The sequence below is a fragment of the Tursiops truncatus genome, chromosome 6 (genome assembly GCF_011762595.2).
Source record: "Tursiops truncatus isolate mTurTru1 chromosome 6, mTurTru1.mat.Y, whole genome shotgun sequence".
Classification (NCBI taxonomy): Eukaryota; Metazoa; Chordata; class Mammalia; order Artiodactyla; family Delphinidae; genus Tursiops; species Tursiops truncatus.
Genome location: NC_047039.1, coordinates 83,628,657 through 83,639,923, shown reverse-complemented (window position 1 = coordinate 83,639,923; position 11,267 = coordinate 83,628,657). Strand labels below are relative to the sequence as shown.

Below are 11,267 nucleotides of genomic sequence, written 5' to 3'. Positions count from 1 at the left end.
CAGTGGGTCTATAACTAAATGTGTCCTATTTCCCCTCAAAACTATACCTCCTTCATATCTCAGTGAATAGCACTGTCATCCAGTCAGGTGCCCAAGTCAGAAAACTGTCACTCTCTTTGCTTAGGTTTCCTTTATCTTTTGCCTGCAATGATTATTGCAACAGTCATTCTTCCTCAAGTTGCGAAGCTCCAGTTCAATAATACAGCTAGGTCTCGGGTCAAAATGGCGAGCAAGCCTGCTGTTGCAGCGTCAAGCAAATGGCTGGAGGGTATTTGAAAATGGTATTACAATGCTGCCGGGTTCAATAAACTGGGCTTAATGTGAGATGATACAACATATGAGAATGACGATGTAAAAGAATCCATAAGAAGGCTTCCTGAGAACCTTTATAACAACAGGGTGTTCTGCGTTGAGAGCACTGGACCTGACCGTGAGGCAGCAGATCTTGCCTAAAGAGCAGTGGACAAAATATGAGGAGGATAAATTCTACCTTGAACCATATCTGAAAGAGGTTATTCGGGAAAGAAAAGAGAGAGAACAGGCAAAGAAATAATCATGTAATTTAAAAATCTGTGGATGCAACCATTCTCAAAGTATTTTTATGAAGTTGGTTAAACCTGGAATATACAATGTGGACCTATCTGGGCTGTAAATGTATTATTTTAAATAAATGTCTATAATAATTATAAAAAAGTAACACAACTATAATGTGCCATACAAACACTATGGTTTATTTTCAGTACAGATGCATCTTAACCCTGAGAATGTGGGGCAATAGATCTCCATTTTATGGGAGAAGTTGCAGCTGATAGTGGGCTGAGATGAACAAAAGGAAAACATGCTTGCACGATAGCGAACATTGTCAGTGTGTTAGACCTGGTGACAATGCTATTCTTTCCACAAATATTCATTAATTTCCTACCATGGACTAGGGACTGTGCCTACAGGTTATGCTTCCAGGGCATTGATTCACTGTGTACTTTTTCTGGGTCCTGCACATGTAGGGGATACCAAGATGAAAAAGTCATGGTCCCTGTGCTTAAGGGGCTCTCAGCTCTCTTCGTCATGACCCACGTCAAATGATATCTCAGATGGCCCTTTCTAATGCTGAGCTCCTCCCACAAAGAGTGCTGCAGTAAAATTCCTTCCAGGGCCTATTATTTTCAAAGAATAAATTAATTTCAGAGGAAAATAAAGTCAGTCTAGAGGCATAAGTAGGCTGTCGTCCAGATGCAAGGATTCTGGAAAACCACCACCAATTTAAAAAGCTATATGCAAGGATTCTTTCTTTGGTGACACATAGGGACCGCCTCATTGGGACCTAAGCTAAACTGCAAGCAATCTCAGTAGTGAATTCAGCCTTGTGCTCAGCCCTTTTCCAGAACCTCTGGCTTAATTATGAGAAGAAAACCTATTTATTCTGAGACATCACCACTTTGGGATAAATTCCTGGAAGCCATCATAAAAGCAAAGGGAAGATCTTTCTCAGAGTCTCTTCTCTGGATTTCTGAGAAAGAAGTGTTTCGTATTTAGCATGTCAAGTTGCTTTTCATTTCAGTCCATGAATTTGCCCCTTATTTAATTCGCTTTGAACTTAGTTCTCCCTGTCCATCCAGAGGCCTGGGTCTCCTATGGGAGGGTAATTCAACCTTTCTCGTGTCTTCCTCAGATATCATCTTTCTCTGAGCACATTCTTCACATTATTAGTTACAAAATAATAAAAATAATAATATTTATATAGTACCTTACATTTCACAAAGCTCTTTTCATGTGTTTTAGTTCATTTAATCCTAATAGATCACAGAAAGGCAGAGCCATGAGGAACCTGAGGTTCAGTGAAAAGTAACCTAAGATCACATAGCTGTTGGATGACAGACCTCACAAAGAACCCAGATATTCTAACTCACATCTTCTTTCAACTATTTCTCCCTATATTCATCCAGTGGCCAAAGTCATTTCTAGCCCTGATCCATTTCATTTCATCCTTCAACCATTTATTCTGAAATCTGAACAAAATTATGTTCATACTGGGAGCCAAGGAACACTGATGTCTCTCCTGGGGATGAGCTTGGTTGTAGGGACCCAGGAAGCCCCCCATAAGCCAGGACTACCAGGACCTACCAAGAACAAGAAAATGCAGGAGTTCTCCTGAGGCAGGGGTTCTCCACTTTGGCCACACATTGAAAACAGCTGGGGAGCTTTAAACACTACTGAAGCTTGGGTTCTAGCCCCAGAGATTTATATTGAATTGGTCTTGGGGGCAGCCAGGCCATTAGAGGTTTAAAAACTCCCCAGCTGATACTAATATGCAGCCAAGTTTGGAAACATTGCCTGAGGGCTTCCACGTGTTTACCTGTTCCTTGCAGGACCTGTGGACTCATTCTCTTTCTCCCTTTGCTAAATGCTTATTACACCAATCATATACCGTTGTTTAATAAAATCTAGAAAATGCAAGAGGCAGGATCAAGATGGTGGAATAGGAGGACCCTGAGCTCACCTCCCCACAACGAACCCATCAAAACTACAACTACATATTGAGCAACTCTCACTGAGAATGACATGAAAACTGGCAGAATGACTCTCCTACGACCTAGGCTGTAACGAAAGGACCACGCAGAGTCCGGTAGGAGGGAAGGAGAAGTGATCCAATGAGGACCTGCACCCCTCGCGGGTGACCCAGAACAGCACAGGGATATCACAGGTTTGGGGAATCCTCCCTAAGGAGTGAGGGGTTCGAGCCCCATATTAGGCACCCCAGCCCTGGGGTTCAACACTAGGAACATGAGCTGGTTTGAAAAGAAGTGGGGCTTACCGGAGGGCAGTAAGAAACAGAGACTCTGCTCTTGAAAGGTCACGTGCACAAACTTGCTTGCTCCCAGTCCCAGCGTGGAGGCAGCTGTCTGAAAACTGCCTGAGGGCCTGCCCCCCACCCCATGCCAGGCTCCTGTTCCGCCGCTGCTCCCCGCTAAGGCCGAGGCCACCACTGCCAGTGAGTGTGCTCACACTTGGAGGGAGATGAACCAGCTTGGTGTGGCCCTGCCTCTAGCCAGGCAGGAGCCCGCCACTGCCATCAGGAGCTCACACTGGGGAGGGAGCAGAACCAGATGAACAGCGTGTCTCCAACCCCTTCGGTTCCAACACCTCTGACCCCAGCCCAGCCTCTAACCAAGCTCCACACACTGGGGGAAAAGTGGAACCAGCTCAGAAGTGCAGCCCCAAGCCCTCAGGCTCTGACCATGCTCCCAACCAAGGTGGAGACTCCATCCCACTGGGGAGAAACCCAACTTCCTCAGGGCTCCTGCTCCAGCCCCTCTGGCCTTGGCCCCACCCACGATAGGGCGGTGACTGCCTTTGAGCCTAGGAGAAACTGGTGCTGGCACCTGGCTCTCTGCACCCAGCCCCGCTGATTCCAGCCCTACCTCCCATCAAGGTGGTGGCTGCCAGCGCAGGGGGGAAGACATGGCCCATGCTCACTTCAGATCCAGCTCTCCCACTAAAGCCGCTGGAGACACGCAGACTGCATAGGGACCCTCCCACACAAGGACATGCCTTCAAGACCAGGATAGGTAACTGTTTCACCTAATTTCATAGAGACAAACAGAGAAAGGTAAACAAAAATGAGAAAACAGAGGCAGATGTTTCAAATAAAAGACCAAGATAAGGTCCTTGAAAAAAAACCCTAATGAAACAGAGACAAATAATTTACCTGATAAAGAGTTCAAAGCAATAGTAATAAGAATGCTAACTAGACTTGGGAAAAGAATAGATGAACAGAGTGAGAAATTCAACAAAGTACTAGAAAATATAAAAAAGAACCAGTCAGAGGCTGAATACAATAACTGAAATGAAAAATAAGCTAGAAGGAATTAATAGCAGATTAGGTGATACAGAAGAATGCATAAGTGATCTCGAGGATAGAATAGTGGAAATCACCCAGTCGTAACAGCAAAAAGAAAAACAAATTTAAAAAAATGAGTCCCTCTGGGACAACATCAAGCATACCAACATTAACATTCAAAACATCATAGTGCTGGCACAAAAACAGACACATAGATCCTTGGAACAGAAGAGAGGGCCCAGAAATTAACCCATGTACCTATGGTCAATTAATCTATTACATAGAAGACAAGAATATGCAGTGGGGTAAAAACTGTCTCTTCAATAAGTGGTATTGGGAAAACTGTACAGCTACATGGAAAAGAATGAAATTAGAACATTTTCTCATACCATCTACAAAAATAAACTCAAAAGGAACTAACATGAACTAAAGACCCAAATGTAAGCCTGGAAACCATAAAACTCTTAGAAGAAAACATAGACAGTACACTCTTTGACGTCAGTCTTAGCAATATCTTTTTGGATCTGTCTCCTCAGACAATGAAAACAAAAGCAAAAATAAATAAATGGGACTTAATTAAACTTAAAGGCTGTTGCACAGCAAAGGAAACCATTGACAAAATGAAAATACAACATACTGAACAGGAGAAGATATTTGCAAATGATACGTCTGATAAGGGATTAATAACAAGCTCATACAACTCAATATCACAAAAACAAACAAGCTGATTAAAAAAATGGGCGGAGGACCCGAACAGGCATTTTTCCAAAGAAGATGTACAGATGGCCAACAGGTACATGAAGAGATGCTCAACATCACTAATCATCAGGGAAATGCAAATCAAAATCACAATGAGCTACCACCTCACACCTGTCAGAATTGCTATTCTCAAAAAGACAACAAATAACAAGTGTCAGTGAGAATGTGGAGAAAGGAAACCCTAGTATACTGTTTGTGAGAATGAAAATTGGTATAGCCACTATGGAAAACAGTATAGAGAATCCTCAATAAATGAAAAATAGAACTACCATACGACCCAGCAATTCCTCTACTGGGTATATATCTGAAGAAAACTAAAACACAAATTCAAAAAGATATATACACCCCAATGTTCATTGCAGCATTACTTACAATAGCCAAGTTTTCACCAATAAATGAGTGGATAAAGAAGCTATAATGGAATATATATTAATATATATATTATGGTATATCCTTAAAAAAGAATGAAATTTTGCCATTTGCAGCAACATGGATGGTCCTGAGGTTATTATGCTTAGTGAAATAAATCAGACAAATACTGTATGTTTTCACTCATATGTGGAGTCTAAAAATTAAAACAAATGAACGAATATAACAATACAGAAACAGACTCATAGTTATAGATAACAAACTAGTGGTTACCAGTGGGGAGAGGTGTGGGGGAAGGGGCAAGATAGAGAAACGGGAATAAGTGGTATAAACTTCTAGGTTAAAAAATAGGGGCTTCCCTGGTGGCGCAGTGGTTGAGAGTCCGCCTGCCGATGCAGGGGACGCGGGTTCGTGCCCTGGTCCGGGAAGATCCCACATGCCGTGGAGCGGCTGGGCCCGTGAGCCATGGCCGCTGAGCCTGCGCGTCCGGAGCCTGTGCTCCGCAACGGGAGAGGCCACAACAGTGAGAGGCCCGCGTACCGCAAAAAAAAAAAAAAAAAAGAATCCACCTGCCAATGCAGGGGACACAGGTTTGAACCCTGGTCCGGGAAGATCCCACATGCCGCAGAGCAACTAAGCCCACGCACCACAGCTACTGAGCTTGCGCTCTAGAGCCCGTGAGGTACAACTACTGAGCCTGCGTGCCTAGAGCCCATGCTCCGCAACAAAGACAAGCCACAGAAATGAGAAGCCTGCACGATGCAAGGAAGAGCAGCCCCCACTTACCGCAACTAGAGAAAGCCCGTGCGCAGCAATGAAGAGCCAACACTGCCATAAATAAATAAATAAATTTAGAAATAAATAAATAAGACACCGGGATGTAATGTACAGCACAGGGAATACAGCCAATATTTTATAATAACTTTATATGGAGTATAATCTATAAAAATACTGAATCACTATGTTGTACACCTAAACTAATATAATATTGTAAGTCAACTCTACTTCAATTTTTAAAAAGTAAGAAAAAGAGAAAGAAGTAAAAAAATCTAGAAAATGTAGATTAATCTTTGGAGATTAACCATAATTATTCCACAGAGAAATAAATATTGTTAACAATTTGTTATATATCTTTCCAGAACTTATTTATATGTATATGCACATAAGTAAATAAACCAATACTCTTTTTAAATCAAAAACTACCTGGGTAAACTCATTGAGGAGTCTATGAAATAATGCTAAAAATAATTACAACTAGCATTTGCATAGCACTTTAGAGTGGCTAATTCTCACATGAAAAAATAAGAACTAATTACCAATTATTCAGCATCCTTTTTGAGAATCAGTGTGCCAGGTGCTGAATTAGGCATTTACTTTAGTCCTCTATTTGATATCTCTCATAAAGTCTGTACAGTCCCCATTTTACAGATTATCTAAGTCTCAATGGAGTGCCTGAGTTCACCTGTTAAAACATGGATTGTGTCATGGTTTTACTCAGCACTGTATCTCAGAGAATAGCTCAGTGCCTTGCACTGTGCCTCGCAGAGAGTAGGCACTCATACATAGTTAATGGATGAAGGAATAATTAAATCACATGTCTTTTCATTAATTCATACTGCCTCTGATTGATGCAGAGAGGCTTTCTCCAGAGGAGATTTACTTCCTGGGCCTTCATTCTCTGGCAATGATTGCTCACTGAGTAGGGATTTGAAGGCTCATGGAAATGTGTCTATGTTATATTCATTATCTAGGGCAATGGTTCTCAAACTGTGGCCCCTGGTCCAACAGCGTTGGTGTCACATGTGACCTTGTTAGAAATGCAAATTCATGGATCCCATTCCAGACCGCTGAATTAGAATTTCTGGGCACGAGTCTCAGGAAGCTGTGCTTTAAATTAGCTTTCCAGATGATTCTAATGAACGTTAAAATGAATGTTAAATTTTGAGAACGATGGGGAATAAATGAATTTCTTCTTGTCCTGAGACTCACAATAATAGTATAGCTTGGCTGATTGGATGGATGGAGGAGGCATTTACAGAGATTGGGAAGACAGGAGGGGCATGTTTGGATGGAGATTGGGGTTTGGTATGTTAAATTTGGAGTACCTGTGGGATATACAGGTGAAGCTACATGGAGGCATCTGCAAGGACTGAGTTAGAGATATAGATTTGGGAGTGGTAGTTGAAGCCACAAATAAGAGTACCCAGGATGGTGGGAAGCACTGGAGAAGAGGAGGGCCATTGAGTAATAGCATTATTTAAGGGGAGGAGGGGAGAGGTGCTCAGAAAAAGAAGAATTTGAGGACAGTCATTCTTCCTTGTGAGTGACTTGCATCGGAATGTTTGTCTCATCTTCCCCTCTGGATTATAAGCTCTTTAAAGCCCGGAACTGTGTAAATTTTAATAGGTCCCTCAAACAAAAGTACATTGCTGCATAGCCTGTAAATAATCAATGAATTCCTACCAGGATTCTGCTTTGCAGAAATCCAATGTGATCAGAGCCATGAGCAAGATGTTTCCCCCAAAAGACACATATATAATTTCCCAATGGACAGTGTGGCAGATTAAAAATAAGTGAATAAATAGAGGGCATCATGTGTAATCCACTGATATCTATGCTAATCACATTAATCAGAGTGAATTAATTACACCTGAAAACATGAAAAGTTAAATTCCTTAGAAAATCAATTCATTAAACTCATATTGGAATGCACAGTCAACAACCTCCATGTTTAGAAACTATCAGCATGATTTGTGGCAACTTCTGATTTACTAACGAAACTGCTTAAAACATTTTTAAAGGCAATTGTAATTACTGTCTGGTATTTGATGGAAAGAAATCTTGTCAGCATTGTCCCTTGTGTGTCAACTGTCACAATTTTCTAAAAATTTTGAGGTGAAAAATAGGCAGGCTCTACTATTTGCTAGCCTCGATTAGGGTTAATTCAATGTGTGTCTGCAAATAATAGTGTTTAATGTAATCTCTCTAATTACAGATAAAACACATTTTCAGTCATGCTCATCACTGACAGTATTTTGGGATAAGTTAAACTGACAGCTGCTTTCTAAAGGGAAGGGAAAAAACAAACCTTCCTTGGGGTTGTGTTGATTTTCTCTCTCTCTCTCTCTCTCTCTCTCTCTTTGGATTGAAGTTCAGAAAAATGTGAGACTAGACACTTTGGCTCTAGATACCAACTTCAAAAATCATGACATAGTCTATCTCTTGGAAATTCGATGTGGTTTCCATCTCCCACCTCCATCAATGAATATCTAACTTGAATTCACTAAGTAAGCATTTCTAAGGGTTTCTGGTGAACCAGGCACTGTGCTAGGTACTAAGGATGATTCTACCAAAACTACCCTCCACAATGGCTTCATGAGCCAAGTCAAGCTTCCTACTACACTAGCCATGATAGTTACAGTGCCACTATATTTACAGCCCCTTCAGATTTAAACTATTCAGGTCACAATATTTTCTGAAGGGTCAATGCATGTTCCTCTTCAACCACAGTTAACTGATGGGGTAGAGAGATGGTTCTACTTCTAGAGCAACACCAGAAATAAGGATGACATCAGCAGTACAGCAAGACAGTCCATTAACAGAGCTAAGCAAACAGAACTGGGAACCTGAAACCAGAGCTAATGTAAAAATTGGCAGAATTGGCAGATATCTTGAGGAGGTCTTTGGACCTCACTATATGTGGAATAGGGAGTTCAAAACAATCCCTTCTAGATCCTAAGGAGAAGAGGCCCCAGCTAACATGTGGGTTACAATACCAATCAGACATATTCCAGGACCAGCCCTATGTACTAAAATATCACCTATTATGATACTACTCTTGATTCTTCTCCAAGCTGAAATTTCTACCCATAAAGCCACTTTCTGGGGCCAGACAATAATAAGGTTGTCTCTAGAAGGCCACTGTCAAATCCCATCTGGAAGGAGAGAGTGGCATATAGGACATAGTACCCAGACGACAATTTCACTTATATCCCATTGACCAGAACACAGTGCCAAGACCACCCCTAGCTGCAAGGAAATCTGAGAAATGTGTTTATCCTGAGTAGCTATGTGCCGGGCTAAATAGTCTATTCCTACGTAAAAAGGTTTGACAGTTTCTTATGAAGTTAAACCTACCCAGCAATTCCACTCCTAGGTATTTACTCTAGAAAAATGAAGCATGTTCACACAAAGGCCTGTAGGTAAATAGGCAGCTCTATTCATAATTGTATAAAGCACAGCATGGTGCCATTTTATAAACACTGAGTTAGCAAAAATAAAAAATCCTGATGAATTCAAGTGTTGGGGAAGTTGTAGAACAGATGGAACCCTCATACAGTGTTGGTCAGAGTGTAAATTGGTACAACCACTTTTGAAGAATATTGGTATATCCAGTAAAGGAGAAGATTTGCATACCTTATAACCTAGCAATTCTACTTCTTGGTAATCCTAGAGCAGTGATTCTCAAACTTTAGCATGCATCATAATCACCTGGAGGGCTTATTAAAGCACAGATTCTTAAGCCCTATCCCCAGAGTTTCTGATTCAGTAGGTCTGGGGTGGGACCTGAGAATTTACATTGCTAGCAAGTTCCCAAGTGATGCTGATGCTACTGGTCCTGGGACCACACTTTGAAAACCACTAGCCTAGAAAAATTCTCGCCTATGTTTATCAGGAGATGTGTACAAAAATATTCCTGATATTATAGCTTGTAATAGTAAATACATGGAAACTTAAATAACAACTTAAATAACAACTTAAAAACAACAACTTAAATAACCATTGAAAGGACAGTGAATAAAGAAATTATAATGTATTAAAAGAAGTACTACAAAGCAGTGAAAATTAATGAATTAGAGCCATATGATATCATGGATAAATATATTTAAAAAATTGAAGTATAGTTGATTTACAATGTTGTGTTAGTTTCTGGTGTAGAGCAAAGTGATTCAGTTATACATATACAGATTATTTTCCATTATAGTCTATTACAGTATACTGGATATAGTTCCCTGTGCTATACAGTAGGACCTTGTTGTTTATATATTTTACATATAGTAGTTTGTATCTGCTAATCCCAAATTCCTAATTTACCCCTACCCTCTTCGATAACCATAAGTTTGTTTTCTATGTCTGTGAGTCTACTTCTGTTTTGTAAATAAGTTCATTTGTGTCATTTTTTTTAGATTCTGCATACAAATGATATATATTTGTCTCTCTCTGTTTGACTTACTTCACTTAGTATGATAATCTCTAGGTCCATCTATGTTGCTACAAATGGCATTCTTTCATTCTTTTTTGTGGCTGAGTAATATTCCAGTGTGTGTGTGTGTGTGTGTGTGTGTGTGTGTGTGTGTGTATGTATATATATACCTCACATCTTCTTTATCCATTCATCTGTCGATAGATAAACATAATTTTGAGCAAAGAGAAAAACAAGTTGCAGAAGAATATATACCTTATGATACAACTAATATAAAATTTTAAAAGTGTAACTCTAAACAGTAAAATGTTTAGGAATATATACATATGCAATGATAAACCAAAATTCAGGCTGTTGGGGAGAAGAGGGCAATACGCTTAGGGAAGCACAGAGATTCCAACAGTTCTAGAGTTGGGTGGTAAGTTCATAGATGTTGGTTATAGTATTGTTTTGTATGTATAAATCATTTTATAATTATTTTTTGGTCTTAAGTCAGTTTCATTTTTTGTATATATGAATTATTTTACTTTTTTCTTTTCAATCGGTTTTATTTTTCCAATTTTATATTATTTTAGTTTCCCATAGAATCTCTTGGCAATGTAGGAAGCAAAAATGCAAATACATAAGGATGTACTCTTTATTTTTTTTTAAATAAGAAGAAAAACCTAAGTATGTTCACATGGACAATGAAACATATGAAAGCAGCTATGTTAGGTTAGTATATTTATGTGTCTTTTTCAATATATACTTAAAAACACCTTTGTATAATTCTGAACAATTGATTAGAAACTGGCAAGAAAAATGTTCAAGGATGAAATGATCAGGGGGAAGAAATTAGGATTTTAGGAATAAAAGGTGGAAAGTGTGTTAGGAGACTCATGTTCAATGGGCAAAATGAAGGCCAGGCTGCTGGGAAGAGAACAACCCTGAGATGGTCAAGGACTGTCTGGTTCTCTGCATTGCTCCAGCAACTCTCTGCAGGGACAAGGAAAGCAGATTATGGGGATGATGAGACTGGTCTTTGTGGGTTTACTGAACGTGGTCAGAAGGGAACAGAGAGGAGGTTGTAGAACCTGAAGGAGGACAACCTTTAAGCTG

At 40.1% G+C, this 11,267-nt stretch overlaps 1 pseudogene; it reads left to right on the top strand.

Annotated features, from left to right (window-relative positions):
• Positions 1–222: 222 nt before the first annotated feature.
• Positions 223–553, top strand: LOC101333563 (cytochrome b-c1 complex subunit 7 pseudogene; annotated as a pseudogene).
• The last annotated feature ends 10,714 nt before the right edge of the window (positions 554–11,267 follow it).